This window comes from Podarcis bocagei, assembly GCF_964188305.1.
Source record: "Podarcis bocagei genome assembly, chromosome: 11".
NCBI lineage: Eukaryota > Metazoa > Chordata > Lepidosauria > Squamata > Lacertidae > Podarcis > Podarcis bocagei.
Genome location: NC_138136.1, coordinates 6,747,080 through 6,767,732, shown reverse-complemented (window position 1 = coordinate 6,767,732; position 20,653 = coordinate 6,747,080). Strand labels below are relative to the sequence as shown.

Here is a 20,653-nt window from a genome sequence, read left to right as displayed (position 1 = left end):
ATGTACTCGATACGGCAATTAGACACCCTCCTTTCGCAGAAGTCGAGAAAGGGGAAGAGATCTTGAATTGTGAATGAGTTTGAAAATATTGTTGACACTGCAGGGAAATCATAAAACTGATTATTAATGACACTTAGCATTTATACGGCACTTTTCATGTTCAAAGCACTTCAGAGTAATTAACTAATTACTGCAATCTCCTCCTCCAAACTTAGCACTGTGTTCCTGCCATTAGCCCCACTGGCCTTCGTTTAATTTTAACCCTCTTGATTTCCTCTCTGTTTCTCCCCCCTCCCCCTTTTTCATCCCTTGCATTTATTTATGGACTTTGTGTTCTTCGTCTGCCTCCCCACAAGAATCTCCATTCTAAGAATACATCTATTAGAAGAGTGCAAGTCATAAACCTCGTTTAGAATATAACATTTAATTTACTGCATTTGCCTGTGCATCAGATTCTAGCAAATTAACCGTAAATTTCTATGTAGCGATTTACAGTTGGTGCTGGCGTTAACACTGCCGATTTATTGAGAGTTTACTGTGTATAAATATTCATGGTAAATAAACAAATGCATTATACAGATAATGCTAGCTTTAGCGCTGTTAAAAACAACTCCAAAATTTGTAATTGGGGGAGTATGCAGTCAAGTATTAATAAACCGTTATCATAAAGTTTACTGCTTGCATCATAAATGGAGTTGTTTTTTTTAATTGAGATCACTGAATAAGAATAGAATTAACCCAATTCAGGATGGGAAGGCCAGATATTGGGGCTAGACATGAGTAGGCCTGATGGCTGGACAATCAGCAACTATCTGCCTGCAATAGGGGGAACTAGATAGAGTTATTTATTTAAATATTTAGAAACTGCATATTCATCAAAAATAAAAGAAGGTGATATATCACCTCAACAAAAGCATTGGTAAAGACAGGTGTTTTTTTTAAAAAAAATCACATTCCCAAGTCTGTCTGAAAAGTGCATGTTTAAAAAGACATCTAATAGAAAGCAGGGATGACTCCTGCCAGACTTCAATTGGCAAGGAGTTCCACAGGGCAGGACCTGTTGCACTAATGGCTTGGCCCCTGGTGGGGGCAGACTGAGCCTTAGGGGCCAATCAAAAGATCACAGCAATTGAGGTGCAGCATAAGGAATCAGGTACATTAGGCCCAAGTCGTCTGGGGCTTTTTGAATTAACACAAGAACCTTGAACCTGTCCCAGGAGCATAGCTATAAGAAAATATATTCTGAAGTTTATTAAGGGTTGCTGGAAATTGTAACTCTGTGGAGTGTAAACTACAGTGCTCAAAATTATTTGTGGGAAAGAAAGTGCTTCAAATGTGCTTTAATGGCCCAGTTGTGTACACAGCCTTAATCACTAGCGATGGCTTAAAAACATTTGCACAACATCTGTCTCTTTAGCATGGTGGACATAAAATGGAGGTTTTCTTGTATTGCATCCTCACGCTAGTGGCCAGTTGGTCAGTTCAAGTCAGGGATGGTGCAGCGGGTGCAGAATGCTGCAGCGAGGCTCCTCACGGGGTCTCTGCCATGGGAGCATATTCACCCAGTGCTTTTCCAGCTGCACTGGGTCCTGGTGGAGTACAGGGTCAGATTTAAGGTGCTGGTTTTGACCTTTAAAACCCTATATGGCCTACGTACCTACGGGACCGCCTCTCCCGGTCTGCCCCACAGAGAGCCTCAAGGTCCGTAAATAGCAACACCCTAGTGGTCCCGGGCCCTAAGGAAGTTAGATTAGCCTCAACCAGAGCCAGGGCCTTTTCAACACTGGCCCCGGCCTGGTGGAACGCTCTGCCTCATGAGACCAGGGCCCTGCAGGATCTGATTTCTTTCCGCAGGACCTGTAAGACAGAGTTGTTCCGCCTGGCCTTTGGCTTGGAATCAACTTGATCCCCTCCCCCTCTTTCCTTTTTCCTCTCTCCTTCTGTGATGGAACTCCTATTTGGGGACTTCCCTGGCTTTTTTCTGGCCCACGTAGGACCAGTCTGGATAGTTAGCCTTGGTGAAGACTTGACGTTTTCATCCTCCAAAAAGTTTTTGATTCGAGTTTCTACTGAAATGAGGCTGCATTTTAATGTTGTATTTTCATCTTGTTTTTAAGTTGTATTTTAATCAATTGTTTTTATACCTAGTGTTAGCCGCCCTGAGCCCGGTCTTGGCTGGGGAGGGCGGGGTATAATTATTATTATTATTATTATTATTATTATTATTATTATTATTATTATTATCATAGAGTGATAGCCTTTCCCTGTCGGCAAGATGTGGGGCTCGGCCAGCATTACTGGACCTAAAGAGCTCACTGAACACTGCAAAGGGCAGCCAAAAGCCTGCATAAAAATCCATAAAAAGGTACAATCCTTAAAAACAACAGCACAACAACTCATAACAAATCACTAAAGAGCAATTACTAATTGTAGCAGCAACTCATATATTTGTTTAATGAAAAGCCTCCCAGAAAATTGTAATGAGATGAGGCCAAATGCACTTTAGGAGGGAGTGGGTTCAATATGTGAGGAGCTACCACAGAAACAGGTAATGGGTTATTTTGAATTCCAAAAACCTAAATATATGTTACGTTGAAGACCTGGGGGTGAATCTCGTGGTGTGTTTAGCCCTTTCACTTCAGCTGTATTTCCTCCTATCTGAGGATGCAGTTTAGATCAGGGAAGTGGCACAGGGGGAAAGGGGTTAAATGCCCTTTTCTCTAAGGCCTCATTTTTGAAGCCCCCTGAAATGTTTGGAATGCCACTGGTTTTTCTAATGGTTCCAACTTACCAGTCTGATGTGGCTCCAGCCCAGGTTTTACTTCAGATTTTCTCTTTCTGCACAAGATTACAGTAGGCAGAGGGCCTTCTCGGTAGTGGCGCCCGCCCTGTGGAACGCCCTCCCACCAGATGTCAAAGGAAAAAACAACTACCAGACTGTTAGAGGACATCTGAAGGCAGCCCTGTTTAGGGAAGCTTTTAATATCTGAAGGACTATGGTATTTTAATATTTTGTTGGAAGCCGCCCAGGGTGGCTGGGGAAACCAAGCCAGATGGGTGGGGTATAAATAAATTATTCCTTGGGCACATGAAGACTCTTCATCCCACTGCGATGTATACTTCCATCTTTCAAGTAAAAATTAAATCACTGGGAGATCCAGTCATGGATCTCCTGTGTAATGTGTAGCTTGGGCTGGAGATAAAATGACATGAAATGATTATTCTGTGGCCTTATAAAACCATACGTAACCATTATGTAACAGCATAAGACCACTCTCTTGGAAGTTAATATTGAGAACTGTCATTTGTTGAGAGTGCTGAGTATTTATTTCCAATAATAATAATAATAATAATAATAATAATAATAATAATAATAATAATAATAATTTATTATTTGTACCCCGCCCATCTGGCTGGGTTTCCCCAGCCACTCTGGGTGGCTTCCAACAAAGATTAAAATCAAAATACATTAAAAACTTCCCTGAAAAGGGCTGCCTTCAGATGTCTTCTAAATGTTAGGTTTATCTCTTTGACATCTGATGGGAGGGTGTTTCCACAGGGTGGGCGCCACTACCGAGAAGGCCCTCTGCCTGGTTCCCTTAGACATTGTTGGCCCCTGTGTTCTTTCAGAAGATGCAATGCCTATCAAGCCAGTTTAAGCCTTTGCTATAGATGGGGCCTATAGAATTTGAAGTGGAATGCAAGTGCTGTTTTCTGCTACAAGTACACTTAGGGTATTGTGTGAACTGATTTGCATGTGTGAGGAGAGGTCCTATGTGCATGTGCATGTGTGGGATGTTGTGGGTGTCCCCCCCCCCCCCAGATGCACAACTTAAATAGTTCCAGAGCAAGAAGCAGTGCTCTGGAGAAGCAAATGGTTCAAAGTCCCCAATTCACCTGCTTTGTCCTGCCAGCTTTGTATCTGTTGAACGTAGTTAAAACATTTGCAAATGAAAGCCTTAAGAGCATGACTAGATGTTGTTATACCTTTGGAAACCAAAAAGTGCCTGCCCTCTTGAATCTCTCTTGGCTAGTAAAAAGAATTCTGGCTTCACAGCTCCAGTGTCAGTGATGTAAAGCCATAATCAGCCGAAACGTGGTACGTTTTGAGCAATATATATTGCACTGCAGGGTTCATGGGTAATAATCTCTAAATGCTCTCTAGCAAAAGATAGTTTCCTGAATAAATGAGGCACAACTGGGCATTGTTCCAATGAAAACGTTGGCTAGAAGCTGCTGCTCTGGCTAAAGACATTGTGAATGGAATAGCTTCAGGCCACTGCTGCAGAAGAGAACGGCATTCCCCATCCAAAGGGAAAAGAGAATTGTAAAAGTGTGAAGTTGCTCATAAATTTGAAGATTGGGAGGGAGGGGGGTGGAACCCAAGAGCTGTATTTTGTGGCATGAAGTTGCTAATCAAGCAGGAATGCTGGAAGCAGTTGTGTACATCTCAGAACTGTTCCTAAATTTGGGCTGGTAGTCATTTTCAGGTATTAAATATAAAATGTAACAGACACAAAAAAGAGCTTTTCAATTCCTGTTTGGCAGTGGAACAGAAGAAGCATTTGTAGAAGACATTAGAAAAGGCATAGCCCAATGCAATAGGCCACAGAGCTGTGGGTGTGTATGCATGTTATATAGGTTATGTTTGGGATGAGCGGCACCTCATAAATTGTCCCTCATGCATCATATTTCACCGTATGAATGAAACTGCCTGACCCAAACTCAGTTAATTTGTCCACAAAACCTGGTGTTGTTCACCCTGACTGGCAGTGGGTCTCCAAGGAGACAAGCAGATGGCTTTCCCAGCCCTCCCAGCTTCGTCTCCTTCCTCCACTTTCAACTGCGGCTGCCCAAACATGCCAGATCCTGATAGAACGGGGTGTGTTTGTGTGTGGCATGATAGCAGCTTCCTTTACTCTCATAATGTGAAAATTCAGAGTGCTGACAAAGCCCACACAATCCCTTAAAAAGTCTATATGAACATGTCCTTAGGAAGAAATAGAGACGGAGAAGACATGCCAGTTTAAGGTGATTTTTTTTGCAAATGTAGCTCCATGCTGCTGACACTGCCATTAATTCAGAAGAGATAGAAAGGGCTAAGTGATGAAAAACTCTTGGCTGGAAACATGAAGAAATTATGTTGAGGAACTCATGTAATAGCAGAAGGTAGTCACAGGTTTATGGTCTGTATTGATTAGCTAATAGCAAGGAAAGGCAAAGTTCATGATGTTGCAGAAAAGAGTTGGCTAGCTGAACCAGAAAGAATTGTCTTCCACTGCCAATTTGCAAGTTCTTGAGAAGGATCAGTTTCTAGAACAGGCATAGGCAAACTCAGTGCTCCAGATGTTTTGGGACTACAACTCCCATTGTCCCTAGCTAACAGGACCAGTGGTCAGGGATGATGGGAGTTGTAGTCCCAAAACATCTGGAGGGCCGAGTTTGCCTATGCCTGTTCTAGAACAACTGAGGCTGTAAGAGGAAGGAAGGATTTATGTGTTGGCACCAATTTATGAGATGTATTGATGGTCATGAATTTGGATGACTTTAAAATGGGTTCAGATACATTAATGTATCTGAATACATTAATAAACCTACCAAAGGCTAGTAGCCGTGATGGACACATACTACCTCAAGCGTCAGCACCTCTGGATGCCAGTTCTGAGGAGGACATTGCCTTCATGCCCTGTGTGTGGTGGACGTCCCTTATTGGTCTCATTGGTGACTGTGAGGATGCTGGACTCAAAGGGACTTTGGTTACTTTTTATGCTCTTATGTGGCTCTGCAGCAAACAGAAAGTCTGTCTCAACATCAGACCTTTCCATGTGACAAAAAACTTAGCAGGAACTCGGGGCCAAAATAGACATGTGTGAATACAATTGATGCACATGCCATTTTCTTTTTCTTCTTCTTTGTTGTTATATACATAGCAACCTGGAAACCCTGGGGTGTGGGGTAGGGAGGAGTAGATTAACTTTTTCCCACTGTGCCATGATCCTAACACTTTCTGTATCTGGAGCTGTGATCTCTATTTCAGGCACCATGGTGGCCATTTCCGTAACAAAAACAGGCAATTTCCTTTGCATCCACTTCAAGTAGTTCCAGTGCCAACACCCAGTTCCAAAGCGATGGAAGAAAGGTCATCCTTACTCCAGAGGGGACTGCCATGTTTCAGGGAATGGAAAAAGTGTGGGCTGTTGTGGGGGGATTCTTACAGGGGAATGCGTAGCCTTTCATGACACATATTTACGAATGTGTGAGTGCACGAGGCCACTGGTGGTGCTGGTACAGGTGAATCAATTCCAGTGAGAAAGCAGAGGTCCAGGGCTGCCCAGGGACCACTTCTTCCAACAGGACCTGGCAGTAGCTCTGCAGGTGTAGGGGAAACCGATATCTCTACAAGAAGTGTGCATGCACACGAAAGCTCATACCAATAACAAACTTAGTTGGTCTCTAAGGTGCTACTGGAAGGAACTTTTAAATTTTGTTTCATCTACAACAAAAGTGATACTGCACATTTATTGCACAAATGAGGGGTTGTCATATTACTACAAAATGGTGATATAAAGATAGCTTTGGTGAATATAGAAATAAACCCCAAGCATAGCCCTTCTGGGATGTTATTTGACTCTGCAGTAAAGCAAGCTTGGAGTGGCTGCCAGCCTCTACCATGCTTCAAACACACATCCACTCTGCCCTGCCATGTGGACACTGATTATTGTTATTATTATTAAGTAATTAATTTATAGCCCGCCCATCTGGCTGGGTTTTCCCCACAGTTGGGTGGCTCCCAACAGAATATTAAGCAGAGTAATACTCCAAACATTAAAAACTTCCCTAAAAGTCAGGTAGTTGTTTATTTCCTTGACACCTGGTGGGAGGGCATTCCACAGGGCGGGCGCCTCCACCGAGAAGCCCTCTGCCTGGTTCCCTGTAATCTCACTTCTTGCAGTGAGGGAACTGCCAGAAGACCATTGGAGCTGGACCTCAGTGAACGATGGGAGTGGAGACGCTCCTTCAGGTCTACTGGGCCGAGGCCATTTAGGGCTTTAAAGGTCAGGAATAAAAAGCGTAGGACAAAACGGCGACTCCTGAAGGATTACCCGTTTACTCAAAATTCATCTGGATTTGTCTGCACAACATTTCAGGGGTGTGGGTGTGTGTTATGCAGTGTCCACTGTTTCTTGAATATTTCTTTGTGGGGAGAGAATACAATGTTGCATCAAGCAACTGCCATTATATACTTCCCAGTGCAGCTCCACATAACTTTCTTTACCACCAAAAACTTGTTGTTTTTTTTAAAAGCATTTTTATTGTGCATGAGTTCTAAATTCACCTTCATCACACAACCTGAATTTGCCACTATGCAATTGAAACCCATCCACAAATTAGCAATAGCCTTGATGCGTCTTTGTTTTGCAATACAGTATAGGTAACTTCAGTTCAAGTCATTAAAGAAAGCTTTTTTAAAAAATAAAAAAACAACAACTGGGATCCTATTTCCCTTTCAGCACAGCCACCAGCATCCTGAAAACCAAATACAAAGTGCTGCCAATTTATCAAAGCCGTACCTGTCCTGAGAGGACTGCAATTTTATATTGCTTTTGGCCAGGGGGTTCATTTTACAATTCTGCCTGTGCATATACATTTCTTTAGGTTTAAAAAACCCAATTCAAATGCTGCCTTGCCGGAGAATCTTTAATCTTGCTTAATATGTCAGCTATGCTAGCAGAAAACGAGACCACCCATGTTTGTATACTACAAGAGAAAACCAATCCTCTCTTCATTATTCAAACCGCCAGCCCATAGACAAAAGGGAGAAACAAAGAAACAAATCACTACAGTGACACCCAGATCTTTCCTATTTTATCTTGACAGGATTTTGTTTCTGCTATGTTGCTTCTCTCCCTCCCACCCCTGGCTATTGCCTCCTGTTTCTCTTTATGGTAATTGAAGCTGGACCCAAAAGCCCTCAGAGGCTTGTATCCTCTCTTCACATGAGTGACGCTTCAGTGATAAACTTGAACTTAAACTTACTGAGGTGTAACTGAGGGTTCATTTGATAGCTAGTGGTTTTCAGCAGCACTGCGGGGCTTTGGGGGCTCGACGTGCGTGAGATTGTTAATGTCCTGTGAGGGAAAACAATAACACATTTCATTAATGCGTTCATGTGTGAAGCATCCATTAGTGCACTCTAGGTATTAATGACGTTATGCTTTAAAATGACATGTGGGGCATGACAGGAATTGCAAGGTCTGATGAGAACAGATGACAAGATAGGCAAATATTTGAATGGCTTCATTTGCCTGCCGGTCAAAGGATGGGCGGAGGGGAAGTAAGCGAGGGAAAACCTGGAAATGATTCCGTTCCATCTGTGTGCGGATTGGACTGAGTGGCAAGTCGGAGGGAAAAGAGTTAGTACTGATTCAGGAAAGGATTTACACAAATAGCTATAAAGCTTTTAATGTTTGTGTGTGTGGATATCTTTCCATTTGTATGCTTGTATTTATGTATTTCTTCCAGAAAGACAAAGAGATGGGTGATATCCAAGTAAGTCCTACATTGCAGGGGATTAATTAATTTGAAATAAATACTATCTCTTTATTACAAGGGTTAGGCTGCAGTTCTATGCACATTTTGAGAACAATGGGATTACTTCTGAGCAGGCATCAATGACTGGTTCACTTTTGGTTGTTTTTAGTATGATGTAGAGAGTGGAAAACAGCCGGAAACAAATGCCAATTGTCAACATATTTCCTTGTATACATAAATTAAAAAGTACCAAAAGTGTGGCAAAGCAGAATTGCCTTGTTCTAACACACACACACACACACACACACACACACACACACACACACGAACCTAGTTCAGGGGCCTGATCTGCTTCACTGCAAGCATTTTTCTGGCTCTCCAAAGGTTCCCCAGTGGTGGGGGAAAAGGAAAGACACAACACTGGGAGGAGTGGAGTCTAATGCTGTAACAAGCATGCAAATTGCTCCTTCCTTAGTCATGAGACTGATCATTTAATGAGCAGATAGGGCAATAACCCTCTTCCTCAGGTGATCTGCACCAATCAGCTGAGGAGGCAGTGCAACTGCATATGTGTGCGCGCCCTGTGCCTGTACAAGAGCGTGTGAGAGAAAGTATGGGGTGACCACACCTACTTTTTGCCATACACACACCTGGCATATTGGCTAAGGGCATTGGCAACCCTCAGGCCAAAAAAAGGTCAGCCACCCATGTTTTAGGCGGTATCTGGACCTGTGCAATGCTGAGCGAGGTAGTAATTAGCCCATGACAGTCTAGCAGTGAAACCAGAGAAATGCTCTTCAGCACCTGGGACATCTCTTCAGAAGGATTGATCATTTGGAAACTGGATAAACTGTTGTGGGCACCATGCACACTGCAATTATGCACACATGCAACCACACTCACTTGCCCCCCCCCCCCAGTCCTCAATTATAGTGGCCATTCTATTTTTTTAAGCCTGATTTCATCATCCAGGGATTGAGACCCTGTAGGCACCAGGGAGGGCCCCTCCCAGTGCCTGTGTGCCCATAGGTGCTGCGCTGGCAACACATAGGCATTGTATCAGAGGGTGGCCAGACTATGGAACAGAAAACAAATTGGCCTCCGTATGTTGTTGGACTCCAATTCCCATCAGCTCTAGCCAGCATAGTTAATGGTCCAGGGTGAAGGGAGTTGGAGTTCTGCAGCCTTTCCATAAATCTTGATATAGGCCTGCCCAGCCAGTACTTCAGCTGACAGGATCTTAAAGAGGCAAGCTCTTGACTTGGAGCCGTGAACTTTGATGTTACCATGTGGCTCCTGCATGCCAAATCAAGCAGAGCCTAAGAGGGGAAGGACGGACCCAAGCGCGTTTGTGCACTGAGATGAAGAGAGCATGCAGACTCTTGGTTAGCGAGGTCCAGCTCATTTCACTCAGGGTCAAAGAGAGGCCTTCTGTTTCAGGAGCTGTGTAGGCTATTCCCTGTCCGACTGGTTTCAATGAGCTTGGAGGGTCTGAGAGTTCCCAAAGCAGCTTCTTCCTGAGCCACATCATTACAGGCCGCCTGAGGCCAGGGGGTCATGGCACTAATATGCATGCAATAATGGAGATTATACCAATGGGGCTGGGGCTGTTCACAGGAAGAACCTAAAGCTGGGCAAATTATTTCAGTGGACAGGTTCACCAATAGGTCACTAGACAGCACTGAGACATTTGTCGATGGGAAGCTTGGGTTAATATCCTTCCCTCTCCAACCCTTGATTCTGACTCTTTTTGTTTTGCTTTGTCAGGCCTGTCTGTTTGGGTTTTCGTGATAAATTAGCAGATAAGCCTAGCTTGGAACATGGCTGGGTTCTTGCACAAGATTCGGGAAGAAAACGGATGTGACAGCTGCACAAGCCAGTCTTTGGATGACAGTACTGCACATCTCAATGCCATCAAGAATAATTTAACATGAATGATCTGACATGCTTGGCAGAGTCTCTGAGAAAGAAGGGAAGGGAGGGACAGTGGGGGAATGGAGAAGGCACAATGTTTTGCTAACTCTGATCAAAAAGGCCTTCTATGGCTACAATTTTTCGATTTAGCCCCAGAATAGAATTCTCTGCTTGGTTAACATCATGCGGCCCACATTAACAGATGGTGTGTAGCTGCTATTGACTAGGAAGAACAAAGGAAAATATCCCCCCCCCCAACATCTTCAAGAGTTAGTCTTCAAGAGAATCACATACTTGAAATATTCAGAAAGCATCCACATTCAGGGTGAGGTTTGGCCGTACACTAATTCTCCCTTATTTTCCTTCCTACCAATCTTGATTCCAAAGCCAGGTTGAAGACATTTCTTACTCATATCAGACCTCACTCTTGCCCAGTTAATGATTTCAAACATTGTTCAGCTTTTTAAAAAAACACAAGCAAACCAACCAACCAAAAACAACCACCTTTGCTCAACAATGTTGCCTGCAGATTTTATATAAAATGGCTTTAAATGGAAATAAGTAATACATTATTGAAACTTACAAGCCCTCAAATGTCAAAGTAATCATTAATGGCATTGTTGTTCTCCTTTTTAGTCCTTTTTATTTTATCTGTAAGCTGCCTTGAGTTCCTGTCAGGGAAAAAGGCAGCATATAAATAAGATAGCAATAGCAATAACACAATAATTTATTTTGATAACAAATACATATAAGAAGTTTTCCATTCATAACATTTTTCTACCAAAGAGGAAAATATGACTAGGGAATAGGCTTTTGATATCCATGAATTTCAATGTTGCTTTTCCTGGAAGGGGCTTGAGATTGCATGTAAACCCCTTCATTAGTATCCATTAGTACCTAATTAATTTAGAATTAATATCTGTTAATACCTACCTATTAAAGATTACCCACAACTGTAGTATGGCTGATAGAGCTAAGCTTTGTGATAAATTGTTTTCATATTAAGTCAGTGCTTTACTAGGTATTAGTTGCTATTGTTCTTATAAAACATAATATACCATTTTTAGATAACGAAGTGATAAAATATAGCCAAATAATGGGCATTATTCATTTTAAGAGTTGCTCTAGTGGAAGCCAGCACAATGAGTCCTGCTAGTGCAATGGGGATTTCTCCGCTCTCCTCTCCTGTGCCCCCCAAATCTACTCTGAGGGGACAGGAGAACCCCCAAAATAGCACACAGAAGTGGTGTAGGATTTGTCCTTTATATGTCATTGCAGGATGAGCACTTTCAGCCAATTCATGTCCTTTAATTTTTTTCAATTTATATTGAAATTTTATCATGTATTATTACAACAAATAATAGTAACAATAATAGTGTATGGAAGTTCTGTGGAAAATTCTGCCATGTGCCTCTGCTTTGAGTTTTTTAAGGACATTGCAATATTCCTGATGCTAAGATAACTCACATTACGTATGGTAACCAAAATGATTTTAAAACAAAGCCTAGGTTACCACTTTTAAAAATGAATATAACTTGATAAGCAGCAGAACATTCCTGGTAGTTACATGAAGACAATGCTCATATCTGTCTGGCCACCGTTGATAGTTCTTCTAACACAGCGAGTGATGGAGGCCATTATGCAATGTTGATTTTAAATATAAACACTGAATATACAAGACGAAGCATAGAAAGCCATTTCCGAGTCTAGGGAGGAGAGGGTGTTGCGGGCTGGCCCCTCCCACAAGCGCGGGGTGGAGTTTAGCCCCGCGAGAGCCAGGGAATCCCCGGGGGCGTGCCTCTCCGCCTTCCCCCTGCCCGCAAATAGGCGGGTTGGGGAGGCGTGGCCTGGGCTATTTAAGGCCAGGCACGCCCCGGGATCTCCCTCTTTCCCCTCAGCAGCAGAGAAGTTTTTCCCAGCCCACCCACCCTTAGGTTAGGCAGTCTTGACCTTGCTATGGACTTCGGTTGGTCGCCGCAAGGGGCCTGGTAGGAATTTTTCCAAGTTGGCGACTTTGCAGCCTTTTGGTTTTTTCGCCTACCTCGTAGCAAATCGTCACAACTTTCACGGTTTTGGCGGTTAGGCATTGGCAGGGGTCTATTGTGATGCAAATGGATGGGGGGGAAGGACACGCCATCACCTTCCCCCGAGAAAAGGGTAGTCCGGTAGAGGACTCCGGGGGCGTTTGCCTTGTCCGAGACCTAGTAAGGTGAGGGCCGCCGGCACGCCCACGAGCGGTGACACCCGTGGGGGTCCTAGCTGGCGTACTCCAGCAGGGCACCCCCACGGTTAGTGTTCAACCCTTCCCGGTTCCCATGCCGGGTAGTCATAGGAACCAATGCCTAAGGCCAATACCTTCAATTCTGTAATCAATAAAGTTGTGGCCATTTTCGCCCATTAACCTTAACTAACGTGTCCTGTGTCTTCATTTCTTTGGGGGAGGGAACTTGCCACGCAAACACCCTCTCCGTATGAATTACCCAGTGGCCTTAGAATAGCACCTGGGATATTTTGACCTTTCCGAGTAGAAAATCACTAAGGGTAAATGGCAAGAAGCCAGAGGCAAACCATGACATTCATGTAGAACATAGCTGACAACTCTTTCTTCACATTGCATACCTTGCAGTAGAGGAATGACATATATGTTATGGACCGATATCCCTGATTTGGTTTCAACCCCAATAATTCCTTAACAGTCTTGCCTGTTAAATCAGCCAAATTAACTGATAGATTACGATACAAAAGATTGGGTCTAGATGAAATGTTTGAAAATTGTTCCCTGTTTGGAATGTATTGCAAAAGTAGCTGATGGTATTGTTTCTTTTTTATTATTATTTGTTGGCTGTCTTATGAAAAAAATGATACATGGGGATTTGCACATGATGGACTATTGTGGGTACCTAAGAAGGCATGAAAGATAAGATTTACTCATGTGTCTGATTAGTTAACCTTCTATTTGGCATCAGTATTTGAAATCCAATGATTTTTTATGTTGGAATCCAGTCTTGAATATTTGTAGAATTATCAGTTATGCATAGAATATTTCCCCTGATTAATCTCTTAAATAAAAATTCCTATTACCATAACCCCAGTATATTCACCAGAGTGAGATAATTTGCTATTTAATACACAAAGCTACTATTAATTAATTTATTTAATTTACACTTGGCATTTTATATTGCCCAGTAAACCATATATTTCTTTGCACAGTTTTGCATTGTCAGAAGGCACCATCATTTTAAATATTTTGTCTTCCATTCTCTGTTACAATAACATACCACAGTCAAATTAATACCACAGTCAAAATAATGCCAAAAAAAACAACAAGCACACGTCAAGCTGTTGGCCCTTTCAATTAAAATTGGCCTTCATCGGGCCCACCTGATTAATCAAGTAAGAGTGAAATTCCATCCATGTCTACTCAGAAGCAAATCCCCTTTAATTCAACAGTGATTCCCTGATAAATGTGTGTAGGATTAGAGGCTAAAGTTTTAGATAATTAATCTACTGCTTAAAATGATTTAAGTTTGCAGCTCTAACTGACAGAAATTGATAGCTGACATGCAGTATGGCATTTTATAGCTGACACTGAATGGATTTAGTATTTGACAAGCATTATTGGAACTCTGACAATATTTAATAAGTGGGAGTTTAAGGCATTTGGTAATTTACACTTGACAACAATAAATAAACAGATATGAAACTGCCAACACATTTAAAGAACATCTATTTTAACCCCCCCCCCCTTATGATCAAATTCAAAGTTTGTAATGTAAAATCTCCATTTATGTATAACTCTTGTTCGGATTTAGATTGTTATGCAGATTAAAAGGAATAACAACAAATTAAAGTCAAAAGTAATGAAATTACACTTTTTATTTCTCCCCTCTTAGTCAGTTTTGAAGTTCTCTGTATTTTACCTCTTCACCAAGTTTTCCCTCTTCTCCACTAAAATTATCCTCAAGACCACCTTTAAAGCAAAAACCTTCTCTAAAGCATCCCAATATCACTTTGAGCCTTTTACAACTGCATGGCAAGCAGAAATTATTGAGCAGGTGAACCTGTCTCCAATGACAGCTGTCCCTGTCCTCTGACTGCACACGCAACATCTCTCTGGAGATGAACAAAGGTTAATAATACCCTAACACTGCAACACAAAGAATGGACAATCTACACACAACTTTCTGTGAACTTTCACCTTCATTGATATGCCTAGTCTTACCCTTGAATAGAAAACAAATATATAAAGGGGAATCCCTGGTGATGTTATTTTCTGTATTGAGAAATTTACTTTTTTAATTATAAAATAACCCCATTTTTTAAAAAAGAGAAGAATTAGCTAGGTTTAGCTAGGAAGATTCATCATGGAGATTGAGGTTAATTAACTATGGCAATTGGCCAATAAAGCTCTGACCTTAAATGAGTTAACAGTTGCTACTCTGCTGCCACTGCAATGCCCGACTCTTTGTAGGTGTGATCGGAGTCCAGGTAGACCAGGCATCCCTCCATAAACCTTTGTTCCCAGACTTGTATCTACCTTAGAGAAAGGTGCAGAACCCAGAGATCAGAGAAAGATAGCTTGTTACCAAAACCATATGTGATTACCTCTTTCTTCATCACCAGCAAATAGGCAGAGTAAGCCCCTCTTTGCCCAGCCTTGTCAAAAACTTGAGAGATCCATGGCCAGGGTCCATGGGAACTGTATAACTAGTTCCCAAGGGATAATTGGACTTGTATTTTGCAAACACCACCTCCAAGTTGGGCAAACCCCTCTGGAAGAGAATTGAGAAAGCAGTTTCGAATATGACATAGCAGTTGATTGGGTGATGGTTAGTCGATAGCCCTGGCTAACTTCACATTCCAGTGGGTCACGAGTGAATCAGCTGAAAGGCCATCAACATGGGATAAAATATCCCCTACCACTCTCTGGAAACCATTTGGATCCATTAAGTGGCAGGGGCGGACCATCCGAATCAGTCCCACCTCTGTGCAGAGGGGAAGGGTTGCGGAGAAGTCCAGTTGCACCAGGAAGTGATCTGACCATGGCACTTCTTTTGTTTCGCTTTTACTTAGTTTCAGATCACCCACGTCAGTGGAGGTGAACACCAAGTCTAAGGCATGTCCACAACTATGAGTTGGGCCAAACTTATTCAGGGACAGCCCCATGGAGGTTATGCTTTCCACAAACTCCCAAGCGGCACCTTGTAAGGTCGTGTCGGCATGGATGTTAAAATCCCCTAGGACAACCAAACTAGGTGTCTCCAGGAGAACATCTGCCATGACCTGAAGCAGCTCGGGCAGGGAATCCTTGGTGCAGTGGGGAGGTCGGTACACCAAAAGAAATCCTGTACTGCCCCTATTGCCCAACTTCCAGAACATGCACTCAGAAAACTGGATCTTCCCAGTAGGACACCCGGTGTAAGCTAGTGACTTTCTAAAAATCACTGCAACACCCCCTCCCCGCCCACATGACCTGGGTTGCTGTGCATACGAGAAACCTGGTGGACAAGCAGCGGCAAGGACAGGCCCATCTGCTCCATCCAACCAAGTCTCTGTCACACGTGCCAGGTCAAGTCCTCCATCAATGATCAAGTCGTGAATGGCAGTGGTCTTATGAATCATTGACCTGGCATTGCACAGCAGCACCTTCAGGACATGTGGGTCTCCCTTGTTGATTCCAGTATCCATCTGGTCCACACCAGACCCGGAGGCAGGGATAGTCTTCAAACAACGATTAAACCTGCCTCCTTGGTAATGACATGGTCTGGTCATAGCATAACTCCTCTTCCTACCTGTGATCACTGAGATTGGGTGTTCCAGTGCATTCCCCCATGGAACCTGCCCCAGCCATTCTGTTGGCTCGGGCCCACTCCCAGGCAGCCCTGACCCTCTCGCCTTAAAAACCAAATGCAAACTATAAAGCAATATAAACTAATTAAAAGCAAAACAAAAAGCAATTCAGTTATATAAAAAAATAAACTAATCCCCAGCCAAACCATAAACCAAAATCTAAAACACCACAAATTAAAACCATTTAAAAACATTTAAAAGCAGTCACTGAATTAGGGCAGGGTGAGCCAGGCCAGATGGAAAGGGTCTTGCAGGGAGTGGCCTTCAGCACTCACAGCCAGTAGGTTGTTAGACTAAGATCTGGCAAGGTAGCTGGCTCCCTCCCCCCAAGCTGGGTACCTGGAGGTACCTGGAGGTTCCCGCCTAGCCTTGACAATTAGCCAGTCTCAGCTTGGGGGGGGGGCGTTGCCAAGGGTGTTGGCCAGGTAGAGTTAGGACCGACCCACACTTACAATAGGGAGTGTAACTTACCTGTTAGTCCTCAGCCGGCTCCAGAACTTTCCCCACCCTGCCCTCCCTCAGTTCATGCCTTCTTTTGCAGTTTAACCTTCTTCTTTACAGCTATGTGGGGGCTGCTGCGGTCTTTGATGGATGCTGTTGAGAGGCCAGGAAGGAATTTCCCTGCATTGGCAGGTTTTGCCTTCCTGTTAGCAAAACATCACAACTTTGGCAGATTTTAGGCCTTGGGCGGAATCCTTTAGTCTATCTTCCTTCAATGGGGTGTGTGTGAGGCGGTGACCCCCGCCCCCCCCCCCGCAGCAGCGATCCCAGGGTTCCCTGTTAAAGAGGTATTTTGAGGGGAGGCATTGGCCATATGCCAGTGGGTTGTCAGTGCTCTCCCCTACGGCGCGGCGAAATGGGGGTGGGGGACGGGCTCTCTGCTTGAACAGACGTTCTCTAGAGTCAGCCCAATCCCCACACACTTTGGATAACCCTGATGTTCCCCAGATCCCCAGCTGGGGACTGGGAGGGATAAACGCCCAATGCCTAAGCCAAGGTCTTCCTACATCTGAACGTTTAATAAAGTTGTGGCCAATTTTAATCCAATAATAGTAGTAGTAGTAGTAGTAATAATAATAATAATAATAATTTATTATTTATACCCCACCCATCTGGCTGGATTTCCCCAGCCACTCTGGGTGGCTTCCAACAAAACATTAAAATGCAATAATCTATTAAACATTAAAAGCTTCCCTAAACAGGGCTGCCTTCAGATGTCGCCTAAAAGTCTGGTAGTTGTTGTTCTCTTTGACATCTGGTGGGAGGGCGTTCCACAGGGCGGGTGCCACTACTGAAAAGGCCCTCTGCCTGGTTCCCTGTAACTTGGCTTCTCGCCGTGAGGGAACCGCCCGAAGGCCCTCGGTGCTGGACCTCAGTGTCCGGGCTGGACGATGGGGGTGGAGACGCTCCTTCAGATATACTGGACCGAGGCCGTTTAGGGCTTTAAATGTCAGCACCAACACTTTGAATTGTGCTCGGAAACATTGTTGGGTGTCATTATTCTGTCCGGGGGTTGCCTGGGGTTCGGGGTGTGTGTGTGTGTCTCCGCCTGTCCACGCAAAATGTAATACAGATGAATAAATAAATAGATCTTGCATCAGATATTCCACTTCCATACAGTAGACTGGATTGGATAAGCATGTGTTTATCTCTTCCTTTCTGAAATGGATGTGACTTTAAAGTGATTTGGCTGCCTGATGTGTCATATCTGCTGGGGGTGGGGGTGGACCTTGATATGAAAGCTGCATGCAGGGAAGAACACACCACTTCCCTCAGTAGTTTGTTCCAATTACCTTGGGTATAAAATTTGTTCCTGCCAGCCATTTTGACTCCCCCACCCACTAGCTATAATTTCTAACTAAATGGATGGGTGAGTCCGTCCTCCCTGGCAGAGAGTCTGCTTCAGGAAATGGGATTAGGGAAACCATCTGAAATGTAAGTCAGAGATTGAGTACCACCAGCCCTTGAAAATAATGGCAAGTAGTTTAGATTTGATTAACCGTGCAAAGAGGAGCCAATGGGAGGTGTTCAATGGAAAGAGTGAAAGGGTCAGATCAGCAGCAAGAAAATAATTACTCGCTAATTGACAACACTCAATAATTGGTAATACGCCTCCCAACATTAATATGAGTTAGCAAGGCACTGCTGCTTTTTTAAAAAAAGAAAGTTCAGCTTTATATTCTGAATTCCCACTCAGTAATGGAATGATCACCCCTGTGAATATTTTTCTTGATTCCTATTTAGAGAGAAGGCAGCAGTCCAATCACAGCAGCCTTGTCTACTGTGCCACGGCATTTTGTACTGACAAACATTCTAATAAATCAACTGAGGCATGGCATATTTCATTTGGATCCTAATTGCAGTTCTCTCTCATTATTGATATTAATGACCCAGTGGTTCTAACAGTTAAGTGACGAACTGAGCAGACAGTATGGTCCATAAGCTTAGCTGCCTTTTTTTCTTTCAAAGATTCAAATGTGAATTAGAATATGCATGCAAATTGGAGCCTAAAAGAAATGGTTGCCTTTCAGCACTATTGAGTTAGCTCATTTTATTGGAAATCAAAGTAACATTAACAAGGCAGTGTGTCTCAGCTACAGCGTTTAATAGTGCCTCATCTCCACTGACTGCACTAGGTGTCACTAAAGGAGCTATTAGCAGGCTCCATGGCGGAGAGCTTTTTTCTGTCTTCTTCTCAAATCTCTTCTATTTCCGTAATTAACAGTTTCCATTATTATTTTTTTAACTTAGTGGGAGAAAACCAAATTGCTGCTTGAATGCAACCCTCTCTTGAATACACAAAAATAAATTTACTTGGGCTAGATTGAAATCCATCCCCACTGAAATATATTGCTACAGTTTTTATGAGGCCAGGCAATTCTGAATTTGAAACCTGCATTGCTTATATCAGGGGTGGGCAGCCTTAAAAAAAAGGAAAAAGTTGAATGCTGCAGTACCTTGGAGGCTGAATACTGGGATTGGAATCAAAAGTAGGCAGGGCTGGAGTCAAAAGTGGGGGGGGGGTGTTAGACTCCCAAAATGGGTGGTGCTCAGACCAAAAGGGACCACCCCCTTCTCTCTCCTGGCTGTCACCCTTTTTTCTCTTTCTGGCACTCCCCTCCCTCTCCCTTCTGTGCCATCCCTCTTTCCCCTCTCCTTGCCAGCTGCATCTAATTAGGCCAAGGGCTGCGTATGGCTCTAAGGCTGAAGGTTGCTGACCCCTAGTCTATGGGGTGAAGCAGAAAAATGGATGTGATGGTACTAAGCAATATCTTTATTTACACACAGCTTCATGTCTGCATTTTTACTTTTGCAGCTCTGCTTTTCTGTCTGTTCTCAGATTTAATATGAGTTGTTATGTGTTGCCACACATGACAACTGTTTTACAATCTTTCTCTTCCTGCTTGAAAATGCAGACTTCCAGGAGGAATGTCCCATGGTTCTTCTGGGTAATTTGTGCCATGTCCAGCTGTTCTACCAATGTCCTGAAATCCAGCATTTTCTGTTTTCTGCAACTAGTCCTTTAAAGGTGGACATGCTGTGTGACTGGGTGAGGCACTATTGTGTAGTGCCACAGTGTACCGATGGCACTAAATGTAAGATATATTTATTATAACAAGATCAGGTTACATTGCTTCTACAAATGCAACATCATATCCTAAGATAGATTCCTGTATTTTTTTAAAAAATAAAATCTTCTTTCACATATCCTAAAATGTGGAGTTAAAAACAAGATATAGTTCCTTTCTTGATCCATTGAGGTCATTTTGAATCTGAACACTTGAAAGCTACTTTGTTCCTTTCCAATCCTGAAATCTGCAGTAAAATATTTGCCAAGCGTTTTTGCTGAAGGCACTGAAGTTCTGGTATACTCTCCCTGTGGAGATTCATCAGCCTTGCTCTTTACTATCTGTTAGAAATAAATGGAGAATGCTTTTATTTCCTCAGGCTCTTCATCAGGGCCAGCCCAAGAAGTTTTGCTTCCATTGACGAAGGCCAAGATGACACCCTCTCGACTCCGTGTTTCAGAGCCAACTCGACTGGTAGCTAAACCTTATTTCAGCACTGCTGACAGAACAGCATCTTCTGGGCAGCAGGGTAGGCAGTAAAGCACACAGCTCTGTTCTCAAACAGCTCATAGCTGTTGCTCACCCTCAGGATCTCCCACCTGAGGCGACTGCCTCATTCTTTCTAATAGTAGGGCTGGCCCGGCTTTTAAAGTTTCACTCTGCTGCTGTTTTTTATTTGACTTTTAAGTGACTGATGCTCTTAATTGTTTGCATTTTTTTGCAATACAAAAAATTAGGTCAGACTTCAACTATCTTCTCCCATTTGCACAAGAATCTCCATGTATGTA

The 20,653-nt window shown here is 43.2% G+C and overlaps 1 protein-coding gene across 3 annotated transcripts in view; it reads left to right on the top strand.

The window, feature by feature from the left end:
- Window positions 1–1,051: 1,051 nt before the first annotated feature.
- LOC308597821 (splicing factor C9orf78-like) overlaps window positions 1,052–20,653 on the top strand; it is a 36,040-nt gene continuing 16,438 nt past the window's right edge. For 2 of the 3 annotated variants that reach the window (XR_014013148.1, XR_014013149.1), the window contains exons 1-2: window positions 1,052–1,153; window positions 20,245–20,394. The gene's annotated coding sequence lies outside the window, so the exon portion shown is untranslated. The remainder of the gene's footprint in view (window positions 1,154–20,244; window positions 20,395–20,653) is intronic. The other variant, XR_014013147.1, reaches the window with a different exon arrangement.